This window comes from Gavia stellata, chromosome 5 (assembly GCF_030936135.1).
Source record: "Gavia stellata isolate bGavSte3 chromosome 5, bGavSte3.hap2, whole genome shotgun sequence".
Classification (NCBI taxonomy): domain Eukaryota; kingdom Metazoa; phylum Chordata; class Aves; order Gaviiformes; family Gaviidae; genus Gavia; species Gavia stellata.
The window spans coordinates 46,103,861-46,117,756 of NC_082598.1; positions in this window are offsets into that span (position 1 = coordinate 46,103,861).

Consider the following 13,896-nt stretch of genomic DNA (forward strand, 5'->3'; position numbering starts at 1 on the left):
TTAATTCTATACCAGCTATGAGGCTAATGAAATGGCACGGTGATATATACATAAGTACTATATATATATTAAATATTTTTTTAAAAAATCAGTCCTCAGAATATTGTTGTAATACAGCATGTGAATTCATAGCACAACACTTTAAGAAACAGGGAAGAACCCTCATACTGGCACTAAATTTGGAAGTGGTTCCTGCATTCAGCTAAGGACTGAATTTGGCCTACAGATTTAATTACTGCTTTAGAATTTGCTGTTGAAAACAACTAGATAAAACAAGCCATTAGCAATTTAAAAGCTCCAGGTTTATACGGTTTTATGTGTAAAGATTTTAAACACTTTCAAGGCTTTCTTGCTTAAAAGTTTGAAACTTAGATTTAAAGACCTTGAATCTAAAATAACCTCAGGAGAAGTACTGCAGAAAGAATTATTAATTGGTCCTCAGCCCTATTAAGACCTATTTCTTTCTTCCAGTTAATTTCTCTATTTCCCATCAGGTCTTGTTCAAAGACGTTATCAAATTATTATAGGCAAATGTTCACTCCATCATATGAGTGTTGCTCACACCACACATCCAGGAGCAGGATTTGGTCCAGTGCTTCTAAGACTGTAGGAGAAAATCCTCTTCCTATCTGTTCTACATTTTCTTTATTGAATATAGATCTCATCTGGGTACTACATAATGCCTGGTGTTGATCATTATTGTGCAGCAAACACCACAAGGAGTAATGTGGTTAAGGGGAACAGTCAAGCTGGGTGCGGGGAGTGAAGGAAGTGCCCTCATTTATATTTGTTTAAGTTTTGCTCACAGGACAAATCCAGGCTAATGTTCATGACTGAGTTGAATAAATGATTTTGCTTTGCTTAGCCAGATACCATAAAAATTCTGAGCACTGAGGATAAGCTGCTTCTGGGAGTAGCAAGGGCTGAATTTGGCTATCTTTTTTTTTAAAATGTAGTCATGCAGTTAATAGCTATTTTTGTATAAACATTGAAGCTACAAAAAGATATTAAAAAGCTTTTTGTTAGGAGAGGAAGAAACTTTTAATCTGAATCAAATAGTGTTTATTACTTCATTATACCACTAAACGGAAATTAGACCTTAACATTGGCTCATTTCCAACACTTTAAAGTCTATAAATACAATACAGAAAAACAAACAATAATGAAGCAAGGAGCCTCTGTTAATTTGACAACTTGGCTAATATTGGCAGCATGGTTTCACTATGATGATCTAAAAGATATGTTTCGGAATAGTAGGTCTGCCAGTTTTCAGTAACAAGGTAAGTGACGTGTCTTCATCTTTCTAAAACCTGCTAAAACCATTTAATCATAAGCTAAATGTGTGTTTTATTATTTTTTTCCCGTATAACAATCTTGAAAGCAAATCCTGCTTTGCTAGCTAAAAGTGGTATAAATTTCCCAGTTTGTTATGCTTTTCATTGCCCAATCTGAGCCACTTCTTTACTCTTGGCTTTCTACTAACACCCACAGTTTACAGAATATAATTGTTTGAATTACACCAAACTGTAAAACAGCCACTAACTCCATTTATTGTGAGAGAACAGTAGAGCACTAATGGGATCAAATTAAAGCTTCCATGAAGAGGGAAAGCATTTGTACAATAGAATAAAAAGGGAATTAATATTGACCAGAAAGTCTATTTCTAAGAACAATGTAGGTCTTATCCTCACAAAAATCCCAAAGAAAAGCAGTCCTCAAATCCTGTACTACGTCAAAACCAGACTTCAGTTGTGGCAGGCACTTACGACACCTCACAAGACTCTAACCTGAAAAGATCCTTTGATATGGCTAGCTACTGTTCTAAACCAAATTATATGTACATTTTTGCATAACAAATGTGATACTCGATTTTTTAAAATAGGTGATTTTATTCTCCCTTATATCTGCATCCAACACTTAATCTAGTTTCTCATTTTGCCATCGTACAGATTTAAGCTTCTGGTGGCTTTCGCTTGGCTCCTGCTTGCTTAATACCACCAGAAACATAGTACTTATGGGAGAGTTCTACCTAAAGAAAGAGCTCAGTGGTGACACAAAATTATCTTCTCAGTTGCAAGAATAAAGTACACTTCAGTTTTATAGAAAACGTGAAAATAAAGCCCTCATCCTTCATCACTTTGCCACCTTAAGAAGAACATCAGACATGATAAGGAACTAAACCGTTCTAAATGGTGAATTATATTTTGTTGCTTATTAAACTATAAGACAAAGCATGGCCTGCTTCTTAATATAACCTGGTTTGCTTCTTAGCAGAGCTAAGACTGCATGAAGACAGACTGGCCAGCTGATGTGACTTGCCTTTGAAAAAACATTTCAAGGGGTACAGTTTCCACGGCTGTCCTTGTACGATACATTAATCTTCTCTACACAGTATTATGAAACAATAGACTAGTCTTCTTTTACAAGGATATAAAAATAGTATAAAGATAACAAGGGCCAAATATGTTGTGACTGATATGTTACAGAATTCATTTTGAACTGTGCCACTTGACTTGGATCAGTCCTTAAAAGCAAGAGAAGATTTCAGGCTTGCTTATTTCTCTTCCTAGCAAATTTTCTATACCTGTAGAAACTTTCAATATATCCTGCAGAATAAGCTGACGTTCCAGGAGCTAAACGAAAAAATACCTGCGTCTGCCCTTCACCTAATTAACCACCAAATCTCTTTATTTTTTCTCAGGTTATCACATCAGTCCAAAATATCAGGTGGCTTAAAAAAGGATAGAAGTTGCAACAATATTTCAATTTGAAACTCATGCCCATGTATCTGATCTGTAAATAGAAACGTGACTCTAGACTAGATGTTTCACACCAAGACTAAACTTTTTCAACTTTAGAGCTGGGCAAAGACTAAAAAAATGAATGAAAAAAGTTTTTGATTAAAAAAATCACAGAAAAATAAGAAACGACTCTGAGGGTCTTTGCAACCATGCTAGAGGTCTTTTCATAAGATTTGTGGAAGCAGCAGTTGGAAAACAGATTTTAAGAGAGGGAAACAAATAAAGTAAAATTTTTCATGTATGTGGAAATTCTTGTGGGAATAAACATTCATGGCTGGTTCACAGACAAAGAGTGGGAAAGCACACATCTATACAGATGCATACAAACATCTCTTCTTATGCAAGCAGATGTTAAGAGACAGTTAAAGACGATAAAAATATATACTTCAACTTTTGACACTGTATTCAGGAACTCACTTATTCTCCCTGGTTTCCCCTTCTGTAGCTCCAGAGAGGACAGTTCCAAAGAGGTCACTGGTCCAAATATAGCAAGAGTTGTTAGAATACACGTTCTCTTGGCAAACCTTGTTTTCCACTACGCTAAAAGCGTTCCTAGTTTTTTTGACCTACATTGCTTAACCCAGTAATGCTTACTAGCAGTAAAAGGTATCCCTTAATTTTTATTAAACATTCTTTTTCCATCTTGTAGATGCTGTACCACACGAACACATGGCTCAAAAAAATTGCATTCCTTATATTCAGAATAAAAAGGATTATGCTTCTTAAATAATTTCTTATGTTCAGCCTAGCACACACATGCCCCTGAAGTCATACAACATTGGACTTTTAACAGCCTTGTCTGTGAAGGCTGACAGTACTTAGAGTCTGGAATTGACGCTACCAGGTCCTTGAAGTAGCACAGCCTCCAATAGTTGGAGCAGAAGTTCCAGTCACCTAAAAATCAGCTAGTCATCACACTCATCAAGCAGCCACAGGCAAGTAGGATAAAATATGGTTCTTTATTTCTATGCAGCTTCCTACATTAGCTGTACGATGACTTAAGGCTCTGGTGAATTAGAAGTTACTCATCTGACTGGAGCTCCTGCAACAGTTCCCCGTGATAATCTTAAGAAAGGTTCAACTTTGCAGGTGAGGATATGTTTAAACTTGACAAATACTGTGTTATCCATAATAGACCATGAGGTTTTTAGAGTAATAACTTACCAATAATAGAATGGCAGTAGATAAAAACATTCAACATTGAAAAGAAAAAAAATACCCAGCTGTTTTATATGATCTTATATCTAAAAATCATTACCTACTAAGGAGATATTTTTTCAAAGGATAAAATATCAGATCAGTTTCATGACAATAAATTAGTGTTTCTGTGTATGTAATATCTGACTGAAATTTATGAATTTACAACGATAAGTAATATTACAAGTTTGGTGCACGGATGGAATTATTATGGTTAACTAAAAGCACACAAACTCATCTCTAAGAAATGTGGCACTTACAGATATTTCATTTCTGAACCAAAAAGTCTTTTCTTGTGACTGAAGAGAAGAATGTGAACATAATGAGGAAAAAATCAATAGTCAGCAGAATTATTTCGAGTAACTGAGTAAGTAGCTTTTATTTCTAAAAAGTTTTTTTTTTTTTTAAGTGTAATTCACTTCGAAGGTTTTAACTGAACAGCAAAAGGTCAAGATTTTTATTATGGTTGCTTACAATATGTTGCTAGAAAGTCAATAATCTTTCGTACTGATACCTATTATACTAGAGCAAAAAGGTACCTTTCTTCATCTGTAATTCTGACTATAATCTGTACTATTTCTTTTCAAAAGGCTTAGCTATTAAAAAAAAAATACATTAAGAAGTCCCAGAAATCTGGTACCATTACAGAATATTTTACAATGTTTAAGATATTGTCAGCACTTACACTATAAACCCTTGCTTTCAAAAGGTTTATGACGGAGCCATAAAAATCAGTCCATTGTATAACTTCACTTATTAACTCTCATTTTAGGAGTCTGTTTCCTCCCCCACCTTTCCCCCTCCTAAATACCCAGAATATTTTTCTTTACCTAAGTTACAGAAATACATTTTTAGAAATACTCTTTTATGAGTTATTTTCTTCCAGTTCCTTTCCCTTCACAGTTACACAGCATGACATTTTAGAGTATAATGTAACAAAGCTTTTAATATAAATGTAAGATGATCTCTCAGCTTTCAAAGACATAGATTATTAATAACTCAATAATTCTAATACCTTTAATCCCAAAATCCTGAGCTTCTATTTTAGCTCACCACATTTATTATTGAGAAATAAGTCCCTTAGCTGTTCCTTCTCTCTGCTGTTGCCTCAAGCCCCAGCAGCATCCCCACCTGATTCTGTATTAGTCTGCCAACATGTATAGAAAGCTGTCAAACAGAACCACATTTTCATGAAATATTTGCAGAAATCCCACATCTTGGTGCTTGCCTTGTCTCTTTGTATCTCTGTGACACAGAGGCAGGCCATAACACTAAGCTCACATATTCTTAGCAGACTTTGGTGTTACATTAGCACAAGCATGTCTGGTAAGAGTGATGCCCTCTATATTGTGAAGAAATTTCATTAGATTTCATATGGTATCAGAAATTCTTAGCATTTCAACTCCTCGGCTGCAAGCTACAAGCCACGAGAATGACTGGCAGCCATAGCTGCAATAATCTCCCACATGTATGTTCCTGCACATATGAGGTCCTGACCCTACACTATTGGCAAGTGCTCAGATTCACATTATCCAGAACTCCCCAGCAACTCTCTTTGGCTACTCTACCACAATGATCACTGCAAGGCAGAGACTGACCTGATTTCTTCTGGCTCAGTTGGGAGCAGCCCTACAGATTAGTGCTAGTAAAACAACTGGGTACCCGCTGCCTGGCCTATATCACCCCACCCTTTGCAGAAGATCTGCAAAGGATTCACTTGTCAGCAGCAGTCACATTCTGATCTTCTGAAGGAGGCAAACCAAAGTGAACAGCCCTGAAATACACAAAAAGCTGCCTGAGATGGAGTTATTGGTGGGGGCAGAAGGAAGGGTGGGAGGAGAAAAATGTTCTCTTATAAATAGGTCTCATCAAAGATGGCTGCTCATGTGCTAAACCTTGTCCATCTTCTTTTAGGTACTCTCAGGATTAACACATCCAGGTAGATGTGCAGTGGCTTCAGGAACTACAAACAGAAGACAGGATAAACATGTATGAGGTATGGGAGCAAGTGACCCACGCTTTACTCTAGAATATGTTTTAATCCCCTTCTTTTTCTCACGCTAAATTCTTCTGCCTGATTTATTCTAGGCATTAAGTCCCCTGTCTAAGAGTCTCTTAGACTCATCATCTCATCCTGCTTGAAAGAAAGACTCCTGTTCTCCCTTCCCTTAGCACTCAAGATGGCCATCCACAGGAATGGAGGAGGCACAGACTCTTAAGAGGAGCTCTTAGCCCTCATGAGAATCCATGGCATTCATCCTCCCGGTGTCAGTTTGTTCAAAAACCCTTTGGAATGACTAAACTAACTCTTCATTGTGTTCAGCACAGGCATCCAGAGTAGGTGAGTTTCCTGTTTTGTGCAAGCTATTGAATGCATAGCCTTGTTTGACAGGTTTGGTACATTGGCACGAATGGGTTTTGAGAAGCAGTAGGAAAGTTCCTGGTCTGACTTTTAATCCATTTTTTCCTCCCCATCACCCTTTTCCTGTGAGGCACTGTTCAATAATAGCCTAACACTGGTAGGGCTCCTTTTGACCAGCAGCAGCAAGGGACGCATATGAAAACTAACCAGACCAAGGGGGCAACGTGGAGGCTCTAGGTAAGTCAAGCTTTTTCATGGGTGCTGCTGGGTGAGAGTTGCGGAGAGACCCTGTGGGTCTGAAAGAGGACATGGCTGAGCATTACGAGACATGCACTCCCATTGCTGCATTCCTGAGGAGTGATCTAACAGAGCACTGGCCCTTTCTCAAGAAGTATGTTGATGTAGTGTAATAAAAAGGATAGTATTGATTTGGCTGTCAAACACAAAGATAAACTCACTGACATTTGCAGAAATAAGGCAGAGTTTTCTGGTCCCTTTCTTCTAAAGAGAAGGAAAAATACATCACACTTCCACATAGTGCACATAGTGATACTTCCTGTTTTCGTTCTTTCTTATTTATTTGCTTTCATCCCTGTTTTTTTTTTTTCCTTTTTTTTTTTTTTTTTTGCTTCATGTTGCCTCAACTTTCTCCCCTGAAACATGATGATTTCAGCTGGGCTATTGAACCTAGTGCTTTTCTCCTGAAAGTGATAACTGAAAGCAAGTAAAATTAGACTGTCTACTTAGTTGTTTATGATATATTGGCACTCTCTTAGATTAAGTCCTCTAAGGAAAGAGAGATTCATATGTCTATATATGTCCCAAACATTCTAAATAACTATCTGAGGAACTGACATCATATCAAATAGACTGATTGGTTTTAGTTTCTTCACCCTCTTCTCTTCATGTAGTCCACTGAAAATTTTGAACTCCACTGGAAAGGGTATCAGGTTTGTATATAGTATTTCTAATAGCACACATACGGCTCAATGAAAAACAGAAATAACAAGATATTCTAGACTCTCATTGCTTTTTACTTAGTGTGATCTACAGAGGCTGCACAGCTTGGATTCTTTTTATGAGATTATCACTGACTTTCAGAGTAACCTTCAGTAAATCACTCCACCAGATTTCTCCTTAATTATGAAATGGTGATAGTAATATTCCGTAACCCACAAAGCACTTTAAGTCCTAAGTGTGATCATTATTATCTAATTAACTTCAAATTTTGTCATTTCCCTCCCAGAAATATATACCTACTAAAACTAAAACACCCCAAATCTCCAATACTTATGACCTTCTTCAAGGCCTTTTCCCAGCACGTGAAAGACACCAATCCACCGGCCTTTATCATGTGGAACAAGGATTCTACATTTACAAGTCATCATCAAATGGCAGGGGAGAAATCAGATGAAAGTTACCGGTTTCAGAAGTCCTTGGATGAGGCCATGTATTTTTATTTAACTACTGAACAGGACACAAGAGATAGTTTTCATTAGATTATAGAGTAAGAATACTTGGTCTCCAATTGCATCTCCCATTCTGAGAGATTAAAATTAGTTTGATTCTATGGGAAACTGCTCAGCTATAGCTGCAAGGTTACGTTTTTCAAAGAACACAAGGAACCTGAACCTGGGCCTTTCTATAAATAGACGTGTACAGTGGATATGTCACAACTGTGAAAAAGGAAAATCAAAATTGAAGCTGATGCTAAATTTTCATATTAGCACACACTGAACAATCAGATTTCAGGACGAAGTGCAAGTGAAATACTTTTCTCTTAATTTTCTTATCAAGTTTAAAGTTCAAAAGTGGTTTTACATATATAAAAACTGCATCCACTCTTTAGAAATGCTAAAATTATAATCAGTATTTCTGGATCATTTATTAATGGCAGTCACTTTTCTAAAAATAATGTTATCTGGACTCCAGCAAAATAGCAACTTGTTAATAATAGAATCAAAGTACACAACAGCTGTCTGGGATACAAGAAAGCATACAAAACAACAGTTTAGTTTTTGAAACAGTTTCCTAATTGCAGAGAGACATGAAGTAACAAAGGAATCAAGTTTCACAGCTAAAATTTTCCTGCACTAATAACAACAGACATTTTTCTTTTAGCAGTTCAACAACCAAAAGAAGCTGGTTCTGTTCTGAACCATCTGCTTTATTGTATTTAAAATTATAGATAACTATTATATGAGTTTGAACATTTAACGTTTCAAGCTACTTTGAGAGAAAAATGCAATTTCATACCCCAACTTTTCATTTATAGTTTGGCTCATGCACTCACAAGGGAGAGAACAGTTGCTCTGTAGCAGTTGTTCAGGTCCCCAATCATAAAGTGAGTCAAGATTTTGGAGAATAACATAGAAGAGTTTCAGGATTGATTCAGCCTACACTGAATTGTCAATAGAACCAAATGAACATACAAGCAGCCACAAATGAGACAATTTTTTTCCCTTAGCCAGGGAAATGACTCAGGGCCAGTGCCCAATTCAATCAGGTAAACTGAATTTATGGTAACCTTCATTAGGGAGTTTGTGTAGGCAAGAATGTGACTTTCAAATACTGATTTCTACAGAAAATCATTACTTTGAAGTCTAGCCAACTCCAAAGCTATGTCTGAAAACAGTATCAGGCATTATATGTGAGTCTTCCTTGTCTTCATTTTCTTGATTTCCATTTTTATTTGTTTCCTTCTCATCCTCTCTGCTCTAAATATCACCGAAAGCAACAAGGGAAAGTAGTTGAATAAAGGACATCATTGTCAAAAGAAATTTATTTAAGTGCATTGGCAGGAATAACGTAAGTAAAAGTAATTACTAGCCATTTTATTCCCAGTTTTTAATTCCAGCAATCCTAGAAGTACAACAAATTTTAAAACTTTTTTCTTTTTTGAATTGAAATGTCTCTGTGAGCATCTTTGTTCTTAACTTTTACTTTGAGTAATGTAGTTAACTCAATGATTGGTTAGGTGTCCTAATATTTCTTTGGATCTGACCAAAGGTATTCTTACTTTGAATTCTATGACGAGTTTTATGAGATGCTACTGCAGATTAATAAATTTACTGTGAAAAAAGGAAGAGAACCACAGCACAAGGGGGTTCACTGCATGGATGTCTTGCTAGTCATAACTTATTTAATCCTTGGTTTAACAAAGTTTGTTGGTGAGCCAAAAGAAGGCAGAAGGTACTTTGGGCACTAATAAACACCTGCTAATAAGATCCATAGATTACGGCTAGTCATTTGCTGAGACTGTGAGGAATGTTTGGTACAGGAGGTGATGCAATCAGGGGACTGTTGCCTGAGAAACCTTCTCATCAACTCAGGGCAGGGGTGTTCCGTGAAATAGTGCCAGCTTTTTGGATAAGGGGAAATTTCTATCCATGCATACATGCTACATATCATTCCCATATTTTTCACATTTTTATGATTACATTTAAATTTCTTGTTAAAGATTTCCTTGTCTTTATATGATTAGAGTGTATTTCCAAGTGAGGAAGTTTTTCCTGTTGCAAGGAGGTTACCGACTACAGTTACTTTTGCTGGGATTGTGAGGCACAAGGCAGTTTATTTATTGATTAGGAGTCAGATTAAACATGTGTTTTTTTCTGCTTCTATGTGGCAAAAGAGCTACATATATGAGCGTTTCTCATAAAATATTTATTGGTAGAGTGTTGTGGATATTATATTTATTATAAAATAATATTACAATACAATAGTGGAACTGTTTTGGAAAAACATGATGATCTTTACCCTGATATGCCGCACCGTACGAATGTGCAAAGGAGTTCTTAAACTTCTCTGGATTAGCAGCTAAGAGGATCCCTTAATGATGTATTGATGGCACAGATGTCACTACAGCATCTGCTTTTTGTGCCAATGAAATATAGGCGAAGACTTGATCGTAGAGGCATGCCAGAGTGTCACTTCACTCTAGCTGACTTCTAGCCTGTGTAATGACACTTAGGTATACTTAGAGACTGACATAATTTATTACAATGGTACCAAAATGAGGCTAAACAGAAGGTCGGCACAAAACCTTTGCCCCCAATTGCACAAAGTCAAAAGGTGTTCAAGCTGTTTCTGAATTTATTTTAAGATTTTGTAATAGAAACACAGTGAAACTGAGTTAAAATTCTAAGCACTTCTCAGAACTTTTACCAAAATAGCACTACTTAAACTTTTTGTTTCAAACATCATGTTAAAAGTATCCAGTGCACATAAGAAAGAATTAGGATAGTGAGTAACATATAATCTAAATGCAGGAATGGAGAGGAAGCTAACCAACACAGATTAATCTAGAGGATTAATGGGTTGTTTTCTCACTATATTTTTATAATCTGTTAATGTATCACAACACCAAACTGTCTCAGTCAGGGAAGTTACTATTTCCTATCTCATTTAAAAGGAGTAGAAGTCAAGAGTCACTTGAAAATGTTGCTTATAAAACTGAATTATATTTCTCTTTCAGGGATCCTGTCAGTGCTTTTAAAATCGTTAATCTCCTACTGCATATTTTCACATTTGATACACAATTATTATTTAAAAGCAATGTGAATTCATTAGCTTTACGGAACTGTTAGTTATTACGCATGAGTTGCTTCCTGTCCCCCAGGATTGACACAAACGTGAGATACTGCATCTCTAAATGCTTCCCTAAAAGGAACATTCATAAGTAAATAGCATAACTAAACATTTGTTAAATTGGCACTAATGTACATTGAGTCATGTCTTACCTAATTTGAAGAAAATCTTAGCAGAATTTGAAAGAAAGGATGACTCAGCTCCTTAATTTCCAGTGTCAGTCTAGAAGACCTACATGTAGTAATGAGTTTTCTTAGAATGATTTTTTTTTTGCCTGTGACTACAGACTTGTTGACTCCAGAAGTCCCTTTCATATTGCTTTTATGGTTACCAACATATTTCTTTTTATCAGAGCAACCTGTTTGTCACAGGTCTATCAGCTATGAAAGTTTCTGACTGGAAAGTTTCTGCAGTCAGATGTTTTCTCAGGAGAGTAATAGAGAGAGAGGTACTCAAGAAACCTGAGTGTTTCCACACAGAATACATATTTTGACATGAATCTTTCATGAAAATAATTCATTATTTCCATCATTGAGCAAAAATAAATGTGAGCTATCAGAAAAATTTTACAGCCACCTTTTCCAATGAATGTCCTTGTGATGACTGAGCAGGTCGTTAAAAATAAAACCTCGTAGAACAGTTGTCAATGAAATCACTGCTCGTACCCTCTTTACAGGTACCAGGAAATAAAGTTTTATGTAACTTGACTTAGTTTATATCTTAAAAAACAATATTCTCCCATTCTAGCTAAGATAAGTCACTACAGTCTGAGGAAACTTGTATTATTTGCATGTGTTAAGGCTGGCTTCCAACTTTCATAGTTTCTTTTACATATTTTTCTATTTCCCTTAGCTTCTGTTCAGCTATTGCAGCACAGGAATATATTTGCTGAGGCAATATGAATCTTGAAAGCCAGGACTAGTACCTCCGTCAGAAGGTTTGAGAGGAAAAGCCATTTAGCCATGTTTTTAGAAGTTGCACAGATGACTTAAGAAAACATTATGGGGAAATGGATTTAATTTATTGCCAATCAAACCAGCAATTTTAATTGGGCGTACTAACCTGTTTCTCTTATGAAGAGTGTCTTCTGGCCTCATAATTGAACAATGTGAACAAGACAGACAGGAATATTTGTCTAGCAGAACTTGAGAGCATCTGTCAGCTCCCTCTCACATTCAAGCAAGTACCAGCCATATCTCCTAGCCTACATCCTCCTGTGCCAGAAAGGAAACTCAAATGCAAGGGCTTGATGAGATACAGAGCATACCCCAGTTAGGTTCCCAGGCTTGATAAGCAGTGAATATGGATTTGTAGGTCATCCAACAGATGTCCTGAAATCTATATAAAGCCTTTTCCTACTTTCATTTTCTTTCTGAAGTTTTTGCCTTGCTCTTAATGTAACACTCAGAATCATAAATATTAATGACTTACCGTCATGGACACTTACTAACTTATTATTGATCACAATACAACCATGCTCAACAATGCAGTGGAAGAGAACAAGCAAAACAAATTCAGCATACAAATAAACACGCATTTTAAAAAAAAAAAAAAAAACAACAAGATAGAAGTGAGCTACTTAGGCACACACACAAAATCCTAATTAAAAAGACCAGTCCAAAAGCAAGCAAGACATCCAGATAAACTGGGTGCTGATAAATCAGTTGCACAGATAGGCAACTGAATGGGTAGACAACCAACACTTATTATATAAAACAATGTTCTTAAGCTAGTATTGCTAATCTCATTTCTAATGCTTCATTTACACACAAGCAGTACTAAAACTCATGCTTACACTGGTGACATACACAGTCATGCAGGCAACAAGGTCACACTAGCTGACCCATTCCTATATCACTCATCACCTTCCTGGCCACCAGCCACACCATGTAGCAACGGCAGGGAAGTCATGCTCCTGCACACTCCCTGATGGGTGGCTGGGAGAGGGTGTACACACGCACGCGATGCTAGAGAACTGTGTCTGATCCCCAGGGGACACTCCTACTGATGTAGGCTGGGGTCCATACACACAGCTTCTCTGCCTCAGGCTCACCATAACAGCAAGCTCTTCTCTCCTCCCAACAGCACTCAGTGCCGCCATCAGGTGTCCTCCAGGATCTTAAAAAGATCTTCAGCCAAAATCCTGCCATGGACTGTGCTTCTGATCTAGGTATCTCATGAGTCACCCAGTCAGGTAATTCCTCATTCATCTCACTGTGATTTTATACGGCCATCCTCAGTGCCTAGCAAACCACATTCTTTTGCTATTAGTTTCAACCAACCACCACTAAGATCAACAGTTAGTTTCCTTTTTTGTTACACCAAAACCTTACAGTTCTTTTCAGTTCTATCACCGTCATTTTAAAGATATGGTTTACACGTTTGTCTCTGGCAGACTTCAGGCATCAAGGGATGGCTAAGCAGCCTCATCCCCACAAACATCTTGAGTACTGTGGGCAGTCCTGCACTTCAAGAAAAACATCATGGAGTTAGAAAGGTGCAGAGAAGGAGTAATTACCTTACAGGGAGACATGAAAAAGGCTGGGACTCTTCCATTTGGAGAGAAGGATGAAAGGGTATGCTTGAAGGTCTGTAAAATCACAAGGGTGAGTGAATGCAGAACTATTTATTCAGCAAGTCCACAACAGAACCAGCCAGCACTCAATTAATCTATTAGATCAGTTAAAAACAGTTAAAAGATGTCTGTACATAGTAGCAAGTGAACTTCTGAAATTTGTTGCCTCAGGAGGCTATTGGAGGCAGCAGATTTAAAAAAGAATTAAACAAATTTAAAGACAACAGGTCCATAAACAGGTACTAAAGTGAATAAGAAAAAATGTACCCTCTAATATCCTTAATCTAGTAAATGTGGATTTATGATTTCTTCAATATTGAAAACTTACAAGTTCTTATCATTCTTATTCTGTTCTTATAATTTTTTATAAG